At 35.5% G+C, this 16,226-nt stretch overlaps 1 pseudogene; it reads left to right on the top strand.

Moving 5' to 3' along the window:
• Positions 1-7,153: 7,153 nt before the first annotated feature.
• Positions 7,154-8,519, top strand: LOC108867181 (annotated as a pseudogene).
• The last annotated feature ends 7,707 nt before the right edge of the window (positions 8,520-16,226 follow it).

Genomic DNA, 16,226 nt, shown 5'->3' with positions numbered 1-16,226 from the left:
TGTTGTTTTAATTGCTTAAATGCGAGCTAGTGAGTGGTGACTGCAATTAAGTGTTTACTCAAGAGTAAGGATAGTTAAAATCTATGAGAGTGGTGATTTTTAATATGTCATGTTGCATTGAAAATCCCTGAGGCGAATGTTGGAAGGTCTAGATTGTGTTTTGTTTGTTTTGTTTTGCTCAAGGACTTGCAAAAGCTAAGTGTGGAGGAATTTGATAGGAGCATATTTATGCGACTTTGTTAGCTTATTTCCTTGCATTTACTTAGTTAGTTTCTATTTATTATAGTGATTTAAGCTATTTTCGTATGTTTGTAGGTTCAATTGGTTAAAGTGGCAAGAAAAGGTAATTTAGAGCATTTTAGAGCAGTTTTGGGCTTGGAATGGATAACACATGCATGGAGCAAGGTGGATGGACGAAATTGAAGTTCAAGAATGGCTAAGAATATGCTAAAGGCATGGAAGAATTAATTTAAGACAAAGAAGATATGGATCTCAGCAAAGAAAGAAGGAAACAAGAGCCAAACTACCTTATTTTGACTTAATCAATCCTAATCCTTCACTACCTAAGTTCCAGCTGCAAGGAGGATCCCTAATTATATTAGAACACTTAAATATATGTTTCTAGAAGGCCTAATCGTAATTCCTAAAGGGAGCGGCACCTTTCCTTCTAGAACACCTTTTCCTTTGCCGCAAAACCCTTTCCCTTTCCCTCTAGGTCCTGCCGCATATTTCCTTCCCTTTTCCTCTTGGATTCTGACATTTATTTACCCTTTTTCCTTGAGGATTTGGAGAGCAAATCTTTCCCAAAATTAATTAATTAATGCCTTACCTTTTCTCCCTTTAATTATATGTTTTTACTGCACAAAGGAGACCGAACCATTCATCCATTCAGCCATCCTTCACCACAATTCACACCACTCATCGGTAATAACCAAATTTCATACACAAACACCTTGTGCCGCAGCCTTACAAGGAGAAAGGAGAGGAGACTCTTGGAGCCGTGCCTACCATTCAAGTTTGGATTGTTGGAGCGTTTCTAGGTGTATTCAATCTTTTGTTTTCAATGTTGAATTTAAGTTATCTTTGTTTGATTGCGAACATGAGGAACTAATTTCGTTTTGCTAGAGGAGAATTCAAAGCCATGAACATATATGTGATTTGAATTTATTTCATCCAATTATTGTTTCGTAAAACATGAATGTGATTTGCTTAACTGCTTAATTGATAACTTATTCTTGTATGTTGATTGAGGGTGCACACTTAGTTTGCATGCATGAATTTGATGCTAAAATATAAGGGATTTTCACCTAATCATTATGAACTTATTTTTGCAAGTAGTGGATGTCGCTAGTCATGATCGTGTTAAGTAAAATTCCAGGCAAGAGTATCATGCTTTTCATAGTTACGAATGTCATGTCAATGCTTACGATTTCCATAGAACTTAATGATCTTTGATATGTATCTCTATCATGTTGTTCATATAGGGAACTTGATATGAATAATTTGATTGCGTCACTGAGTCCAATTCAATGAAATGAGGGAAATCTGATTGTTAATTTGTGATGTTCACGGTTAACTTGGGGCATTGTCATTCATGGTTTATTGGAATAATTGGAAATCGATTTGTATGCATATGTGTCATGTGTGGAGAAGAACCCTCTAGCTAGCCTATCACCCATTAAAACACCCAATTTCGTTCAAAGTTATTTAGAGTCTTTAAATCTGTTTGTTTAAGTTTTAAATTCGTCAAAACCAATCCCCCCCCCCCTTTAATATTTCGTGTTTACTTAGTTAGAACCTGTTTAAATTTGTTTCCTTTAGTGCTTTGAGTCAAAGTAAAGTCAGAATTTGTCCAAAATCAACCTTAGTTTCTGTTTTGAGTCAATTTGCTTGTTTTGTGCTGTTTTGAGTCATTCTAGTTTGTTTTGAGTCATTAGAGTCTAGTTTTCTGTTTTTGAGTCTAGTTTAGTGTAATTGAGAGTATTTGAGTAGATTAGCATTCCCTTCTAATCCCCGGCCTAGAATGATCCTACTTATCCATACTACAATTGTTAAAAAGAGAGTTTAATTTGTGTGCTATTTTATATCACATCACAAAGTATTAGATTCGTCGGGCAAAGTTACTACATTCCCATCAAATTTTTTCGCCAAATTTGAACTGCACGTTATTTCTATGCAATCTTTGCCTGACGAACTAACTTAGTCTGCGTAGCGAAAAGGTTTGTTAGGCAAAGCTACTACATTCCAACCAATTTTTTTGCCAAAATTTGAACTGCGTGGCATTTCCATGCAAGCTTTGTCCAACGAACCAAATTAGTTTGCCCGACGGATTAGTTTGTCAGGCAAACTGGTTCTGATATTTTGTAAGTACCGAGTCCCTTTCTTCTTCCTCCTTGCGCTGCAACTCTCCTCTCTCTCCCTCTGTAATTTAGATAAATCTTATGTTCTACCACAAAATCTCTTCTTCTTTTTCTTTTGCTCATGTGACATGGTTTGGTGCATCGTAGATTTTTCGAAGTGTATATAACTAAGTCAGAAAACTAAACAGCAAAAGAAGATGAGTTAAAATAAACCCAAAACAAGCCAAAAAAGGCGAGCAAAGGGCTCACACGTGATGCATCAAATGTAAGCACTTCTACTGTGTTGCAGTCGAAGTTTGCAGTTTGATGGCGAGTAAAGGGGCTCGTGATGCACCAAATGAAATATACGTGGTAATGACATTTCCGTCCCGTCCTGCTCGCGGAGCCGTAAGAATAGGGGTTGTAATAACCGAATAAGAGCAGGATAGTAATAGTAGTCCGAAAATCTGGGCACGTTTTTATTTTCATATTATTTATCGTCTCCAAACAAAAAAAACAAGAATTTAAAATCTGAACTCATGTCCAAAAGGATTAGGATTATCAAGAGACGGTATCTTGATCAGAAAGAAAATAGAAAAATCTTATTTTAAAAGTTCCAAACAAAATATCGAAAACCGCGAAACCATAAAACCTCCGAATTGTTCGATAACCGGTACCGAATATATACGGATTATTTGATACGGGGTCAGGATCTCCTCACCGTATATTCAGTAGTACCGAACCGACCATAAATATATATTTTTCTAAACTTTATTGTATAACACATGTATAAATCTAATTAATAATAGCCGTCCGATTTCTCACATAATATGTATAAATCCTGTTCGCCCAGAATTTCAAAAAACAGTGTTCAACAAGAACTATGAATATGTTTAAAATTTTCCTGGTAATACGAACCCTATAATGATATTAATTTCTCAAATGGATTTCCTAGACCCAAGGAGATTAGGAGTTGTCCCTCCTCCAATAAATATTCTATATATAAGATCAGCGGCCTCTCTTCCAAAAAATTAATATAATAAGAATAATAACAACAATCGAACACTAAAAGCGACTTGTGAATTATGGCTAGTACTAGTACTAACCCTACTTACAGTCACAGTGCTCCTCCTGCTGCAGCAGCCTTAGATGGCCAAGAGGGAGGACAACAATATCACGGTCATCAACATGAACATCATCATGGTCGACATGATAAGGAGGACCCGAAGCAGATGATGAGGAATGAGCGTCTTGTGTTGGGGATTCCACCAGGATGGAGGTTTTGTCCTACTGATCAAGAGTTGATTTCTTTTTATTTGACCAGGAAACTCATGAATAACATTTACCACCCCCAACCCGTCAACTGCAGAATCACTGACCTTCATATCTATGACTTCAACCCCAAGAAACTTGCAGGTTTATCTCTCTCTCTCTCTCTCTCTCTCTCTCTCTCTCTCTCTCTCTCTCACACACACACGCACGCACGCACACGCACACGGCACGGGTGCACCACCACCATGACGTGTCGTGTCAATGGTACAACGACATGTATGTGTCTCACTGCATGACAATGTATCGTCAGCAAGGCACAATGGTAGTATATACCATGTCATGCAAGTCTCATGTGAGAAGCAAATTCTAAGGTTAATGTAAAATTAATTGATATAAATCATTTAGCTGGGTTTTTACGAGATTCATTAGGGTATAAATGTTGTTGAGATTAATAAACCCTAAACCTTAATATATTCTTTTAAGTGTGCAAAATTTTCATGCAGACGAAAATATACTTCTGGTTTTGAGATTTTTTTTTTTTTTTCTTTTTTCATTATTTAGTTTTTAGAATTACTAGTAATTCATAATTTCTCCATCTGTGTATCTCCAATTTTGTTTTAATGGTAATTACAGTGTATATAGTTTATACTAACTCATGCACTTCTTGTTTTGTTGTTGCCACGCAGAAAAGTATCAATTACCAGAAGACCCTGAAATGTACTTCTTTACCCCAAGGGACAGAAAGTACCCAAATGGTTGTCGTCCCAGCCGTACAGCTGCTGATGGGTTTTGGAAAGCAACTGGTGGGAATAAAAATATCAGAGAAAGGGGCAAAACTATTGGGTACAAGAACACATTGGTCTTTTTTTTAGGAACACAAAAGAAGGGAACAAAGACGGATTGGATTATGCAAGAATACACGATTAGAAAATACCAGCCATCAGATAGCCCAGCTCCAGGTGATCGTGACACCAAGGTATGTACCCCCATATTTTCATTTCCTCTCATATAATCCTTGGGGTGTTATCCCAATGGTCGTTTGTGTTTTATCAACTCATAAGTCTGGTCTTTTAAATTCATCGATTTAGTCCTTCATCTATTGGCTTGGTTATCAATTTCATCATTGCCGTTAGATTCCCCTAAAAATGTGTGAACTTAAAAGAAAAGGAAAAAATTTCATCCACTCTTAATTGAGAAAACAATTTCATGCTTTTTCATTTCAGTTCAGTTCAAATGGATGTTTATTATCATGGTGAATTTATTAGTAGGAGGAAACAAAACCCACAGGAGCCAATTTCATGTCATTTTTAACTGAATCTAACAATGACAAAATTGATGACTAAGTCAATAGATGAATGACTAAATTAATGCGTTTGAACTTTGAAACATGAATGACCAAATTGATGGGTTGGTAAAATATAAAAACAGTTTTTTATTAAAAAAAAAGAAAGTATAATCCTTCATATTCTAAGTAGAAATTGACTTCAGTTAAATGTACCATCGTTGGGGTAAGAAATTTTGATCCGCCACACAAACATCTACATGTTAAGTTGATGAAAATTGAGTTTTTTTTATTCATATTTCTTAATCAACATATTAGATTCGAAGCTATTAGATAAGTATCATTCCTCAAATTTTATTTTTCGCGACTAATCACCTTTACTGTGAGACCTGTGAGATTATTGAACTTGTGTGTTTCTAACATGGTTTTTTTTTTTTTTTTTTTTTTAATTGTGTGCTTGCAGTTGGATAAGTGGGTTCTATGCAAGATATATGAGCACAAGAAAAGCAAGAAGAACAGAAAAAATGGAAGGGTTTCTGACGATGATGAAGACGAGATAAATTCATCAGCAGCTCTGGTATTGCAAGGTCAAGAAAGTCAAGACCATCCATTGCTTCATAAACCGCTATCGCCACCTAGGAATAACATGAACCATGATGGGCCTTCGACTTCTTATCAAGCGGGACAATACAACATGATCAATAATAATCACAGTGCTTATGCATTGAACAACGGATTAATGTCACCATTGGAGTCAATTTATGGCCATGGAGCTCATCAAGATCAGGTGAGACATTTAGCTCCAATGTTACACTTGCCTGGTCAACAAGTAATGCAGCCAATTCCGTTGGTTCATAGCACGAATGTCAACAATCAAGATGGTCATGCATTCAATGGAATCGCAACGTACTACAATCAGTCCACTCAATATGGTTTTGGAGATCAATCTGTGCCAATGTACAACAATGCGTCACAACTCAACAATAACGGCTATCCATCTAGCATAATTTCAGTTGATACAATGGATCAGTACTGGCTCAATGAGCCGCTTACAGACTTTGATTTCTCATTCGATGCTATCAATGAGCCACTTACAGACTTTGATTTCTCATTCGATGCTATCGGTGAAGGAGTTCCTTTTGGCATGCCAGATGTACTGCCACTCAGCTGGATGCCTCACATTAACCCTGTGTCGCAGAGCACAAAAGCTGATGAGAAAAGTAGTACCACTCCAACTGATAATCATTAGATTGCCTGCTTTTCTCTAATTAATTGTTGTTGTTGTTACGATTTTGTTTATATTCTCAAGATCATGTGGTACTGGTGGATAGATTTGCTCGGAATTATTTTTCTTTAATACTTTCTTTGATAAGAAATTCTTAATTATTTGATACTTTAATTTGAAGTGTCTTTAATTATAATTTGAGTTGATTCTCGAACATCCCCATGCAGATCTGCGAAAGTAAATTTAGCATGGTTGAGTTTGGAACTACCATTAATCTGCATTTCAAATTTTAACACAAGTTACATTTCTCTCTTTCTTAGAATACTACCTTTAATCTGTTGCTTCATAATATTACTCCCTCCAATCACTAATTGAAAATTAGGCAATTGCTAAAGGAAAAAAGATGAATTGTTACAGCAAAAATTGAACAAACACGAAGTACAAACCCCGTTAACTGAGTAAAATAGAATCCCGCCAAGAAATATGGAACCAAGATAAACCAGTTCCCGGCCTCCAATCCCATTAATTTTACAAAACATCCATTGCTCTCTCTTCATCTACATGTTCTCACCAGCCAAATACAAAGCTGATAACTAATTATTTTCTCACCTTCAATTGTACTTTTGTTTTTGCGGGTGCTAGAATGCTAGTTGCTTTCTTTTTCTCGTCAATAATTACCATAGAAGCATTTTGTATATTGAAACATCACCATTATCGTACATTTCCAAAAGGTGACATTGTTTTGAACTAATTTTTCCACCATTGTTTATCTTGTACAACACCATTCTCCACTTCATTCGTCAGCTACCGTTATTTTCTGCCAGCCATTCTGTTATTACCAATGGTACAATGCATATAATAAGACCTTCTCTAACTTTGGGGATCACGTTTGCTTCATGACATGGCGAAAAAAATTATATTCGAAACTTTCACGCGGTTGAGTATTTCCTTTGAAAAAAAAATGAACAGTGGACAGGTGAAGGCAAATTCACAATCAGTGCAACCAATAAACCAGTTCACTTCCTCAACAAGAGAATGGCTGAACTAGGCTTTGAATTGGTTTCTAAACTGATAAATCAGCTAGGCTCTATTGTTTACAATGAGATTTCCTTGGCATGGGGCGTCAAATCGGACCTACAAAAGCTTGAGCACACCATGTTCACCATCAAAGATGTGCTCTTGGATGCTGAAGAGAAACAAGCACATAACAAGAAGATATGCAATTGGGTAAGACAATTTAAAGATGTGTTTCTTGATGCTGAGGATTTGTTGGATGAGTTCGACTGCGAAGCTTTGAGACGTAAAGTCATGGAAACGTCTCACGGAACAAGCAGAAAGGTACGCCATTTCTTTTGATGTTCTAATCCAATTGCATTTCACTTTAGAGTAGGTCTTGAAATTCAGGAGATATGAGAGAGGTTAAATGAGCTTAAAGCTAATAAGGCTTTCTTTGATCTTTGCACTGATCATCATCGTCATCATCAAGGTGATCATACAAGGGATAATATGACCCACCCCGGCCCTTTGTTACTGCTTCAAAGATTATCGGTAGAGAGTCTAAGAAAAAAAGCAATTGCAGATCTTCTTGTGCAATCAGGTGATGATCGAAGTGGGAGTAGGAATGTCTCTGTTATCCCTATAGTGGGAATTGGAGGTTTAAGGAAGACTGCACTTGCGAAGTTGTTGTACAATGATGAAAGGGTCGTAAGCCATTTCCAATTAAGGATGTGGGTGTATGTTTCTGTAAACTTTGATGCCATTCGCATGACAAAAGAAATTCTTAGTTCTTCCTATTGTATAGAGGTCAGCGATAACTTGTCACTGGATCAATTACAAAGAAAACTACGAGATGCTTTAAAGGATAAGAGATTTTTGGAATGATGATCGAATAAAATGGATTGAGTTTAGAGACTTGTTGATAGAAGGGGCTAAATCAGTAAGTAAGATCTTAGTGACGACAAGAAATATCTCAATTGCTTCAATTATGGGCACAGTTCCAATGCACATTAATTTAAGAGGTCTCTCTAATGAGGATTGCATGTCCTTGTTTGTGAAATGTGCATTTGAAGAAGGACAAGAGGAACAACATCCGAACCTCTTCGAAATTGGAAAAGATATCGTCAAGAAATGTGGAGGGGTTCCATTAGCAGTGAGAACTTTAGCGAGTCAACTATACTAAAAAACTGATGAGCAACAATGGAAATTGGTAAGAGATTCTGAGATATGAGAACTAGAGCGAGAGGGTGGTGGGCACATTTTGCCTGCTTTGAGGTTGAGTTATACGCAATTGCCCTCTCATTTGAAACAATGCCTTGCGTACTGTTCAGTCCTTCAGAAGAAATACGTTCAATTTGATAGCAGGGGGTTGATTAATTATTGGATGGCTCATGGAATCCTTTAATCTCATGATCATGGAAGTATGGAGTTGGAAGATGTAGGTGAGCTATATTTTCGAGAGTTATGGATGAGATCTTTCTTTGAAAATGTGAAATGTTACTTTGATATTTCCTGTAAGTTTGATATGCATGATCTTATCCATAACCTTGTACAATCTGATGCACAAGAAGAATGCTCTACAGTAGACTCTGCAGGCACCAAAGCCATTTCTGAAAATGTTAGACACTTATCATTTTCGGAATTTGGCCAGAATGTCTCAACAACCTTGCGGAAGTTTAACACAAGTGCGGACCATATCAGGAGACAAAATAGTTATTGAAGCATCCTTGCTTCACTCCTGCTTTTTGAGATTCAAATATTTGAGGGTGCTTAAGTTATACAAAATAGCGTTAGAAGTGTTGCCAAGGTCCATTGGCAGGTTGAAGCATTTGAGGTATCTGGGATTAACTTGTAATGAAGCAATAAACAAACTCCCCAATGAAATTTGCAAACTACAAAGCTTGCAAACTCTGTTTCTTGGCCAATGCAAGAATCTCGAAGAGTTGCCTAGAGAAATAAACAACTTGATCAGCCTCAGATCACTTGTATTAACCACAAAGCAAACAAGTTTTCAGGAGAACGGATTGGGATGCTTGAAATCACTTCGGTATCTTTTTATTGTTGAGTGTAGTAATCTAACTTCGTTGCCGCGGGAGATGAGTTATCTTGTTGCATTACGCACTCTGGTAATCAATAATTGTAAGCAACTTGATTTGGCGAATGGAAACTATCAAGTAATTCCACTGAGGCTCCAAAAACTGTTTATTGTACTTGTACCAGGAATGGTGGCATTGCCTGAATGGTTTCGAGGAGCTGCTAACACCCTTCAAGTCTTGTGTATTTGGTATTGTGAGAACTTGGATGCATTACCTTGGTAGTTGACAAGTTTCACATCGCTTAAAAAATTTGTGCTCAAAAGTTGTCCGAAATTGTTATCCCTGCCAGAGGAATGCATCATCTTACTGCCTTGAGAGAAGTTCAGATTGCAGATTGTCCTTGCCTAGAGAGGAGATGCCAGCGTGACATTGGTGAAGATTGGGAAAAGATTTCTCATGTTCCACATGTTTCTTTTTCTTTTTCATTTTTCTTCTTTGGTCCAAATCTGGTGGACATGTGTGTATGACTTCAATTCTCAAATGGGAGAAATGCTCGGATGATTTCATCCTCTCTGGTTGGTGACTTTTCTATCAGTGTTGTCTGATCTTATATTTTCCTTGTTTTCCTAGTTTGGACTGTATCATGCTTTGTTTTTGTCACATTATATCATGCTTCAGTTTCGCCTATTTAGTTTGTTGGCATGTGTGGTGATAACACAATATTTATACATTTATACTGCCCATATTTCCTAAGTTTTATGCTATGTTTTCTTGTGAAATTGGTTGTTTGATGTGTTTAGTGCATATTTTGTAGATAATGGACCGTAGCGAAGACCTTGGAGTTTTTTGGTGATTTCAAGACTAAAAAGGATCAAAACTGAGAAGAATTGAAGTCAAGAAGTATTCCAACAATCATCAAATGTTAAATTGTTCAATCCACAATTTAATGGATGCTGTGTGAAAATTTTAACTGGAGCTGGAAGATGCTGTGCAGAATTGTCATTTTCGTTGGGACGTCAAAACTTCATCAGGACGAATTGGGTGTTGTGTCACATATGCATGGAAAGCTCTAGATGTCTTGTTTCAGCAGAATTTTACAAATCATGATTCGGATACTTCTAGAAGAAGTTATACCTGTGTTAGTGCGAGAAGGTCAGTTTGGATCAGGAAACCGAAGTCTGATAACGTTGGGATTCCTGTTTGGGCTGGGCTTCAATAATCGCGGCAAAGCAAAGCCTAAACTAAACCTACCTATATATTCCTTAGATGTTTATTTAAAGGCAAGAGAGCAGCAACGTAGAAGGAGAGACGCACTTCATCAGATTGCACAGAGGATTGACCTAAGGAGGAAGTCTGGCGCCAAGGGGTTCTCTAAGGGTTTTTCAATATCTTTCTTAGACTTTGTACTTATGACTTTCATAATTATGATTTCCTGTAATTTGATGGCTATGAGTAACTAAATTATTTACTAGGGATCCGATGTAGCCTTCATGATAATTCTATGTCTCAGTTGACTTTACTCTTTTATCAATTCAAGGGTTTCCAGTTTCATTCATTATGCTTAAGTCATTCTTTATGTTCATGTTATTGATTAGCTACCTTTAATATGAATTTTGAGATGTATGAGACAAGGTTATAGTAGACGCCATACACTTAGCCTTGAGATAGCTCTCTTGGATGAATGAATTGTTGTTGATGCAGACGACATGCCAAAACACTTTTTAGTTTTCTTTGTTCTTCTTGTACTTAATGGATTTTTTATTATTAACTTAGACTAGATGCCATGGTTAAGTTGATGATTATGAATACTTGGTTACACCCGGACGCTTAACTGATAATCATAATAAAGAGAGAACCCTAGATCCTGAATTGAATTGTTCTTATTAAGTTATCTAATGACGTAGAATTGGATTGATATGGTGAAGTCGGATACCCAATGTTTCAACCATTGTTTTCAAAAATTATTTACTTAAATTCTCTTTAATTTACTGCACTTAAGATTACTTGATCAACTTCTCTTTGGTTAATTATTTGAATTTCATAGTTTAGTTGTTTTCCTTATTTTAATTCTAGTGGGCACTACAAAATTGGATTTAGTTAGGTGACTTTACAAATCCCTGTGGGTACGACACTCCTATTTGCTTGCTATACTATCATATCGATTCGTGCACTTGCGGAAAATATAATTTGTTCATCATGTGGCTTCAATGCTACTAATTAATTCTGTAGGTGTTTTAACCATTTAATTTAGTTTTCACAACTGTTTAAATCTTCTATTTTTAATCTCAAATATTTATTTTCGTAACATTCACAACTGCAACATAGTATTTAAGAAATTTCTCTTTACTAATTCTTCTAACAACTAAAAAAAATAATATTAACTATATTATTATTAGTTCATGTCACACATCTACAGCATACAAATACTTTCCTCGACAACTCTCATGCTGTGTTGTAATTTGTGCTGGCATTCCTCGTGCCAAATCCTGCCTTCTTCCCATACATTTCGTAGAATTCTTCAACTTTCTCAATGGAGTCGAACTCCATGTTAATCTTTGGGACATACCTGTTATCCACCACCGGAATCACAAGAAGGGGTTGGTTGTGTGTTGTTATCCACCTCACCATTATTATCCTCCTCACCGCCACGCCACCATTTTGGTCTGTCTGTTGATCGTTGTTATCCACCCCTACGTCTTCGCCGGTGTGTCGAACGGTGTTATTCAGTTCTACGTTTTCATATGCGTCGTCCATATTTAACTAAATTCACATTAGTTAGAATCATATTGATAGTTAAACTATTGAGTTCCGTGTCTACATGAAATAGTTAATCGAAGTGTCACAAAACCCTTAGATAGGCTTCCCATAAGAAACTCGCTCATGAATTATATAAGAGCCTGACTGTAACTTTCACAAAACCCTTAGAAAACGTAAAAACGAAGCTTCAAATAAAATTGCATTTCTAAGATAATAAGAATGCATATGGTAGTTTAACCGAGAACGACTTTCGAAACTGAAATTTGCGAAATAGGTTTGCAAAAGGTTAGTTTACGATGCCTTTTAATTTGGACAAAATTTTTATAATGTAATCACAACCGTATAACATATTTTGACAACGTAATAAAATGTTCACAACGAGAACGGTAACTTTGTTACCCTAATGGCAATATCCGGACGATGTGTTATTAACTATAATCAAAGGTAGAGCCATAAATTTATATAAGGGTGAGATAATTTTCTTTCTCGTAATATGAAGTGAAATTTAAGTGTCTGAATAGGCTAAATTTCTAGTAGGCAAAATAAAAGTTCACAATGAAAATTAATAGTGGTTTGCAGTTTAGGCCGAAAACATTTTTCTTTAAACAACCTATATACATGAAACGTACAATGAGATTCATCTGATTATAAACAGGTGAAATTCTTGGGTCGAAAACACATTTGTGCATGGATTGGAAATTAGCTAGGTTACAAAGAACATGAGTGACAAGAGAGAGACTGAAAAACACATGAATGCAAGACAGGCGGGGGGGGAGAGAGAGAGAGAGAGAGAGAGGAGAGAGAGAGAGAGGGAAAAGTACATTTGTGCCCAAAAGAGGTGAGACAATCCATGATACAAGGGTCATGATGCATGTCTGGTAAAGAGAGATCCCAATCTCAAAGTCTCGATCAATAGAGATTCTACAGTGAAATACCATTTGCTTTTTCAGTCTTTTTTTTCTCTTTCTAAAGGTCATACTCATACGGATGACAATCACACTAAAGTGGTTTGCCCACGCCATCACTCATGCACATGCCATTGGAAGAAGGTGGGGAAGTGGAGTCATTTCCTTTGAAAGTGAAAAAAAAGGTGATTAGGGCAAGGTGGGATGGCCGGCCTCTATCTTACTCTTCATTTCTTTGCCTCTATTTTAGTTGTTTCCCAACATCCATAGTACCACAAATAGGGTTTTTTTAAGCAACTACGATTTCGTTTTGATTGTGCTTCGATTTAAGGACCCCTTCAAATAAAAGACACTGAGTATTGCTAAAGAATACAAAAAATAATATGAAATTTATGTGAGAGTTTTAGTTCTAATATCACCAAGTTTTTTTTTGTAATAAACTTAACCCCTAGCAATAGATGGTTAAGTTAAGACAATATTGGTGATATTGGTAGTGAATCACGCTGGGTCCAAAAGGTTTATCAAATATATGTAGAGACTAGTTGGTCAAGACATTATACTCGATATATTATATATTTTGCTCTTTGTACTTTGTTGACCTTTGCCCTGGAATACTATTTTTAGTTTACCAAAAAAAAAAAAAAAACTTTATTAATAAAGAGGTTTATTACTTTAATCATTAGTTTCAAAAGAGTCCCTTCATATAAGGAGCATTTTTGCTTTAGTGTAATATTAAGTACCATTTACTTACCAAAACAAAAGGCAATGGTAATATAAATGCAATTTGGAATGTAATCCAAGTTTCATGCCCAAAGGCATTTCCATGAGGTGGTGGGTGCGCTACTCATGATGTTATCATTATCACTCTTTTGATTTTGGATGAGCTATACCCAATTACTACATCCATAGGTGCTATCGATATCTTAGCCTAATGCTAATCTTTCTATTTTGAAAAATGATAAACATACATTTTTTTTTAGTCTCTCACACGCTTTTACTTAATTATGTCTGTTATTTCAGTTGATTTATTCATTACGGAATTCCTTAATGAAAAAAACGTCACCTATCATATGGTCTCACCTATGGGATACCAAAATGTGGTATACTTTGGAATCTAGATAGGGTTAACAACATAATATGAAATTTTAATTTGAGTAATATTCTGATTTAACATAAATAACATGGAAGAAGATTTTATTTTGAGTATACATGACATAGCAGATTACTTTAACCAACTCAAGATGCTTAGGTCTGCAAATAGGTATGTAATTAATTTGAGTAAGACAGTACATGTCATTTACTTACTTAGTCCAAACTTTTAGTTTCTGAATAGTTAGATTTTTGACCAATCATCAAAAGATTAAACACTTTGTTGAAATACCTATAGTGTTTGAACTTTATGCTGATCTTCTTTTGTAAATAAATAAATAAATAAGCACGTACCCAAATATTTAGTAGGGTAGTGTTATGCAACAAAGTTCAGTGAAAGCGAGAACCTTTTTTTTTTTTTCTCTTACAAGCAAGAAGATAATTATATTAAGTTATTCTAAATTAAGAAGAGAGAGATTCAAACTTAAATATAACTAAACCAATATTTGTATTCAAAGCAAGAAACCAACCACGGTATGCTTGTATTTTAAATCTTAGTATGTAGTCCTTTAATACCTGCAGAATTCTTATTTGATTTAAGGACGAGTTATTTCTCTTCCTTATTGGTTGTGGTTTGTCATCGTTTATGCACACAACATAAGAGAAACAAATAAAGAAGAAAAACAATACATAAAGCACAATTTTATATCCTGTTGATGAGTGGTGTAATGATACTTGAAACTATTTACCCGATTAGTATACACCAAATTCCCACCAGAGCAGGTGTTCATGCCGCTTTAAAGAGTGAAGGTGTTTAGTCTTAATACAGACTACAGTATAGTACATAAAATGCTTTAAAATTATGATAAAAACTATTATTGACACCGATAAAGTGATTATATCTCATTTTATAAAAGAAAGTTGTAGATTTTGATTCTTAATTTAAAGATCGAAATGATATTGTAAAATTTTTCTTCATAATGTTGAAAAACATTTCAAGCTCGATGAACCCTTCTACCAATGATCAAAGAATTAAAGGGCTCACAAAATATATAATTAACATGTTATTAGCTTGTAGAAAACGGAATCAACTAAAAAACAATGTAAACTTTATGCCAAAAATTCAACGTAATTAGCGCCCCCGTCTCATAAGTGTTCATCATGAGATGGGATGATTGTTGCTTTATTTTTTTTCCCTAATTTTCTGGTAGTAGTTGTAATTAAATGAATAAAAAACCAAAAGAAAGTACTTAATGTTAGAAGAAATGTTTTCCAATGCGACTTTTCTGACCTTTCCATCTAGCTTATCGCCTTCATATGATATAATATGTAGTTGTTGTGTTCAGACAATAGTCCTAAAGACATGCTACGTACGTCCCTACTTGTCACCATGAGTGAGTCCCCTAGCAATTAGTGGGGCGGTCCCATTCACCATAAGACATTATTCACGTTGGCCACCTACTTGTTTTTGTCTTTGCAGAACGATTGAATTTGGACAAGAGGAGGATGCAACTTATTGTCCAAGAGGTTGAATAAAAGTTACAAATTCAATAATTCTTAGATCGCACAAATTTTTAAGGCTGAGAAAAAGTGATGCTGCAGATATGATTTCATTATCGTAACGGGAAAACACATTTAGCCTCTTCCATACTCTTTTTTAATCTTGTCTGATGTTTCTGTTCGATTGACGACATTATTCAAGTTGGCCCCGTCGTAGTTTTTGTTTTGTGCAGAACGATGGAATTTGGACAAGAAGGATGCAACTTATTGTCAGAGAGTTCGAAAGAAAGTGTTATAAATTCAATAATTCGATGAGAAAAAGGGATGTTGCAGATATAACTTCACAATTGTAACCAATCTTTAGCATTATAAAGCCATTCACTGAGGACTTCACTGTATTGAATTAAAATATAATCTTATATATTACATTTTAGGTTGTGGGATGGTTAGAATTGAATTTGAGAACTCTTTCAACAAGTATTGTTGTATCAGCAGGTTTTACCCAATTTCATTATCGATTCCTATTGATGTCACAAGTTTCATCATAACGTATTTTATCTTAAATGACCTTATAACATATTGGACATGATGTTAAAATGAGAGAGATGACATGGTATCACTTTTCAAAAACCCGATGTTTGCACTCACTTTTAATTTACTCCTGGCAGAAATTTATAATTTGCTTACACTCAAAGTAGACTCTATGTATGTTCTCCAAAAAAAAGAAAAAAGAAACAAAGGCACTCTATATAAAATTATAACACCCCACTTTATATAATTTATTTTGTGTGTGACCTTTATGTATTTATATATATACACACACAC

The sequence above is a fragment of a genome, unplaced genomic scaffold (genome assembly GCF_019419815.1).
Source record: "Pyrus x bretschneideri cultivar Hongxiangsu unplaced genomic scaffold, Pyrus_bretschneideri_v1 Contig9, whole genome shotgun sequence".
NCBI classification, from domain to species: Eukaryota; Viridiplantae; Streptophyta; class Magnoliopsida; order Rosales; family Rosaceae; genus Pyrus; species Pyrus x bretschneideri.
Note: the sequence above shows the minus strand (reverse complement) of the source record. Positions and strands in the feature narration are given on the sequence as shown.